Raw genomic sequence first — 6,000 nt, 5'->3', positions numbered from 1 at the left:
CCACCTTCTTACCTAGTGAAGCTAGAATCCTTGCCCTTTGTTGCAGGGGGCTATGCCAGGGCACAGATGGCACCCTGGGAGCAGACTCCCCCCAAATTGCCAGACACCTTTGGCTTGTTAACATCAGGGCCCAGTGAACTTGAACTGTTTGACTCGGGTTAAGTGGGGTGAATGAAGGCAGAGGAGCCCTATCAGAGCATCTGGCTGCCCAGACCAGCTCACTGGGCTCGCTGTCTCAGCGTGCATTCCTGTCATTGTTTGCCCAAGGCAGGGCACGGGCTAAGACTGGGGGCCCCAGCTCTGCTTTTAGAAGTGATAGGTCCATGAAAATATGTTGTCTGTCCACCTGCACTACTCCTGCTGGCCATCCGTCCGCATCTGCTAATAGGCATGAGTCATAGGAGGGACCCTCTGGGCCAACTCACTTCCTCCTCCCACAGCCACTTTCTGTCCTGGGAGCTGCAGGGAGCCACTCTGTCCTAGCCTAGCTCTGTTCTTTGGGGGTCAGGATGAGTATGCTTGTACAGAGAGCCAGTCAGGGCATCTGCCTGGAATGTGGTGGAATGTGGTGGAGTGGGAGTGGGGTGTGGACAGTCAGGAGACCCAGAAGCAGGAGCCTGCTGGGGCGAGGGCAGCCCCCTGGAGTACGTGGTCTGCCAGCTGGGCAGAGCTCAGGCCAGTGGATGACATTGCGGTTATCGTCATCATCGTCATCATCACCAACATTCACAGTACAGGGTACGAAGAGCATGCTGGAGATCAGTGTGTGATGCTCAGCTCAGCCACGCCTCACGCCAGTGCTGGGGGAGCGTGTCCTGCATGACCCACAAGGTTGTCGTCACCTCTAACCCCAGAAACTGAAGGCCTTCTGGAGGCCACAGAGCCTAAACACTGTCCCCACACTCACAGGGACAGCTGTTTCCCCCTTCCTGCCATGTTGTCAGTGCAGACTGCTAATTCTGCCCTGTGTTCTGCCTCGGTGGCAGCAGAAAGCAGCGGGCTACCTCGAAAGAGGAGGGCGTCGTGCCTGAAGGTCCGCCTGTATTGTCGCAAATGGCAGGATGTGCCGCTGCTTCTCCATCTGTTCATGTACTGAGGGACAGACACTTAGGTCGCATCCATGTCATGGCTACTGTGAGTAACGCTGCGGTGTAGATGCCTCTTTGGCGTGGTGACTTCCTTATACTAAGTGAAATGGGCAAACCAGAAAAAGACAAATGCTTGTGATTTCATTAATGTGGAATATTAAAGAAAAACCCTCAGAAATAGAGATCAGATTTGTAATTGCCAGAAGCAGGGACTTGGGGGGAAGAATTGGGTAAAGGTGGTCAAAAGGTACAAATTTCCAGTTATAAGAGAAATAAGTTTTGGGGGTGTAATGTACAGCAGAGTGACTAGAGTTAATAATCACAGATTATGCATTTGAAAGTAGCCAAGAGCAGATCTTAAAACTTGTCATTACAAGGAAAAAATTAGTAACTGTGCAGTGATGGATGTTAACTACTACACTTATTGTGCTGACCATTTCACAGTATATGCAAATACCAAATCATTTTGTTGTACACATGAAACTATTCAATGTTATATGACACTTATTTCTCAATAAAGCTGGGGGAAAAAGAGGAGGGCAGGAAGACGAGGGGGTGGCTGACCTAGAAGGCTGTCAGGAGCCCCGAGGCTGCACACTCACTCCAGCACTAACTGCTGGGAGCTCTGGGCCTCCTCTCCATCTGTAACCTCCCAATCCCACCCGTGCTGTCTGTTGGGGGGAGGGGGCAGGCTGCTAGGTCTGGCTGGCTTCTCATGACCAGGAAGTGCGGGGACTAAAACATCCAGTTGGATGACCTTGACCCTCAGGCAGTCACAGTACACTTCCCTTAGAGGTTAGAGGGCTCTGACAGAAATAGACTCCTTCCCAAGGGACTGAAGCTGGGTTTACTAGGTGGGGCTATTTTAAACTGTCATGGCCAATTAAATGTTCCATTCTGCAGGAAAAAGCAAAACTATCCATCCAAGTTCATAACAATGTCAGGAACACGATTAATGAACAAACATTTTGTGAACAACCATTATCTGCCTGGGTTAGAAACTTGAGTTCATTCTAGACCCTTCCCTTCTCATTCCTGTAATTTTTCAGGCTTCTTTCCTGCCAGGGGCTTTCTGGGCCAAGTCCTGGAGTTTTTTCGGCAATGTTTAAATGTTCCCATTCTGCAGGCAAGGGTGCTGAGGCTGAGACAGGCCACACCCTGGTCTGGCTCAGGGATCCATGCTGTTTGACCACCCCTTTGCTGTCTCAGTTTACCAAAATCTGTTCAAGTCTGTCCCACCATCCCAGCCCAGCCTCTCTGGTCACTCCACTACCCAGACCCTTAGCTTCTCTCACCTGGGCAGCTGAAGCTGTCTTGGGTACAAGCTAGGTTGCAGCCGTGCCCTCAGGGGTGCACCCAGGGCCCTCACAACCTCCTGAGACCTCTCCTCCCCCACCTCCCCCTACCTGGGATTGATCACACCCCTCATCTTGGGCATCGCCCCCAGGCAGGTTGGGCTTCTGGCTGGGTTCCCGACACTTGTCATGTGCCATTTGGAAACTTCAGCATCACTAGTCAGTATTGTGGGTGTGCAGGCCTTGCTTGGCATGTCTGTGCTCCTTGCTCCCAGAGGGACAGGGGCCCTGTCATGGTAAGATGTGGCAATGACAGATAATTTGTGCTGGGGGCCCCGGAGCCAGACCCCTTAAACTGGAATCACACTGACTTGCTGTGTGACCTTGGGTAAATGACTTAACTTCTCTGTGTCTCAGATACCTCATCTAAATTGTATCCATCACATATGGTGATCACAAGGATGAAGAAGTAAAGTGCTTCTAGTAGCCCCAGGCACCCACTGTCATTGGCAAGTCTTCTCCCTCCATGCCCTAGTGTCTGCATCCTACAGGCTCTTGTTGACCATGTGTTAGTTGAAGAAAGCCCTGGAAGCTGGGCACCCTGCATTTATCAAACCTCTCAGGGTACCATCGATAGAGCTTGGAACTGTGACTGTCCACACGTTAACAGTGAGTGAAGGAAGAGGCCACAGTAGGAGCCTCGGCATCTGCCTCCATCACCCCATCTTTCAGAGGTGGCCACAACCCAGGATGATGGAGACACGACAAAGGCCTTTGAATCACACAGAGAATGGGAGAAATCACTGTAATCTGTTTTTCCAAATTGTGTTATTTTAAATGCCCTGGGTGGGTGCCCATGTGTGCAGGGACACTTGGCTGAGCGAGAAGCGCTTTGTCCCCTGAAAGGCTCCATTGTGACCCTGAACTGGCCAGAGCGATTCCTGGAACAACAGGCCCTTGTGCAGTCCCAAGGCTACTCACTCGGCCCATGGCTGGCAGCGCGAGTGTTTTGCTGTCTGTAAGGTCAGTGCAGGGAGGCTGTGGGTTTCTGGTAAGTGGTGCTCTTTACAGTTTTAGTCTAGAATGTCCATGAAGCCCAGCTCCTGTCAATTGTGTCTTTTCCGGAAGGGCAGATCTTGTGGGGACCAATGTGAGCAGAATGGAGGGTCAGAAGCCTGTCCCAGAGGACTGAATGCAGGCAAAGCCTCTCCCAGGTCACCCTGACCTGCTCAGGGAAGGCTCCCAGGAGGTGCCTCCAGAGCCCCCAGGAAGCACAGGTCATAGGCACTGAAGCCACAGGCGAGAACCTGCACCACACCTGGCTGGATCTGATCCACAGCTGTCTTCACTCTGTCTTCCGTGATGCACACTTTCACCACACACGTGTGGTGACTGTGGGTGGTTCCGCTCTGAGAGCTTTGGCTCTGGGTCACATTGCAGACATCACCTTCTTACTCACCTTCTTTACAAAGCTGGACTGGGTAGGCCTTTGACTTTGTGGGGGCTGCAGAATAGAACTGACTGGTTGTCTGAACACAACTGGCATTGTTGTGACTTTGCACCTCAGAACAACCAGCCCCTTTAAATAAGACAACTGAGTCCAGGACCTGGACCCAGTATGTGGCCTCCTGCCAACCCTCTTAGTGGCTGTCCCTCTGAAGGCCCCTGCCCACCTGTGTTGGGTACACTGTAAGGTCTCATCTCACTATCACTTCCTAAGGGGCTAGAGGACAGACCCAGGTGGTGGCAGGTCTGCGCCTTGGAGGGCAGTAGGTGAGCACAGGGCTCCAAGGGCAAAAAGAGCAGGTGCTTTGCGCAGCTACTATGCTCTGTTCATTCTCACCAGCTGAGTAAATCTGTTTCCTATAGAGCAACAGTAGTGGTCACCTACTTTGTGGCCAAAGAGAGGATGATAGGACCCTATAGGTATATAAGGTGCATGTGCAGTAAGGACCTGGCCCAAGGCGAAAGCTCCAAAGATGGCAGCAAGGTGATTACACAGGTGCAGATGTGGGTCTCTTGGGCAGTCAGGTGTGGATATTCATGCTACTTGCCCTTTACACCAAGTCAGGACCACCAAGCAGGCAACATATAAGGAATGCCCCACATGCCCTTGGGGTAGCATCAAGATATGCCCCAGAGGGGTTCCTTCCTGCCCAAGACCCAGAGGCAGAGATGGGAGGCATGGTGGCCACAGGAGGGTTTGGAGGCAGACACCATCCCACATTTGAGGGACCAATGGTCCTAGCACACAGTAGGTGCTAAGACAATGCTCATTCTTTGCAAAAGACCTGTCCATCAACCAGTATTTGGACCTGTAAACCCTTCCAAAATAGCTGGATGCAAAGGAGCTGAGTAATGAGATGCATGGGCAAATTGAGGCCAGGAGAGGCCATTTGTGAGGCTGCCTATCCCATTAACATCCATTGCAAATCAGATGCAAATCAAAGGCCAAATGAAACTGTAACATTGATTTGGAATGGGAGGAAAGAAAAGTTGTGCTAGAGGATCTCCTGCAAAGCCTTGGGCCAACTGAGGGTTCTACAATTGGACCCATTTGCAACTAAAGAGAAAACAAAGAAAGATCATATCAAAGTTTCTTCAAAGAGAAGGATTTAAATTTTGAAACCTTGAGAAACCCTTGAGAAATTCAACTAAGCCTTCCACTTTTCTTGATGGGGGTCAAAATGAGGCTCTATTAGCACCATGTTGCCGGCTCACTGGCAGTTTTGTTCAAAAAGACTTCCCTCAGTCATTTGATTGCAAATATATTAAACACATGACAAACTTCCTCTCATTTCTTAATCTGTACTTTAATTTTTCAGCATAAAGCACCAATCAAATCTTTGCTCATTTCCTATGAAGATTTTACTTACATTTGGTGTTATGTGGACTCACTATAACAGCCCCTTTTCTGGTACCATTACCCTGCGGTAACAAAAGACAACCCAGAGATGCCACTGAGACCCAATGGGAGCTGTGAGCTGGACGGGAAGTAAACTGTCTACTGGTCAAACCTCTGCCTGAGGCTTCAATCTTTGCCCTGCTAGTGATAGGGGACTCAAGACTTCGAAAATTTTAGCTTAAGGTAAAAAGTTGTAAGTCTGGCAAGTAATGTGTATGTTAAAGCTTTTGTTTCAGAAACAAGGCCGTCCTGGCTCCTGGGAAAACAGCTGACGTCCTGGGGCACTGCTAAAGATTACCGCCTGGGGACAACTGGAGGCATCCAGGCCTTCGTGTTCCAGGGAGAGACAGACAACCACCCACCCCTGGGAACAGCTAACTGCCTAGGACAGGAATGTTGCAGCTTCTTTCATCTAATCCTTGCTGAATCTCAAAACCCTCACTGCACCTTGTTTATTCCCCCATTATAAAAAGTCTGGCCTGGAAAGAGAAGGGAAGATGGTCTGTTAGGGTGTGAACCCACCATCTTCTCAGATCGGTGGCCATCTGAATAAAGCACCATAAAGATTCAATTGCTGTCATTGCTTATTGGGTTTGGTAATGAGTGACAGGCAGCCCGAACGCCGGTGTCTTTTCCAGTTTCACGAGCAAGAGGTGATCTGCCTGCACACTCCTGTGGCCAAGAGTTGACCAGTGTTTGAGGCACCTGTTCT

This window comes from Phyllostomus hastatus, unplaced genomic scaffold, assembly GCF_019186645.2.
Source record: "Phyllostomus hastatus isolate PE091 unplaced genomic scaffold, TTU_PhHast_1.1 phas_scaffold_78, whole genome shotgun sequence".
Taxonomy (NCBI): Eukaryota; Metazoa; Chordata; class Mammalia; order Chiroptera; family Phyllostomidae; genus Phyllostomus; species Phyllostomus hastatus.
This window is presented reverse-complemented; position numbering follows the sequence as displayed.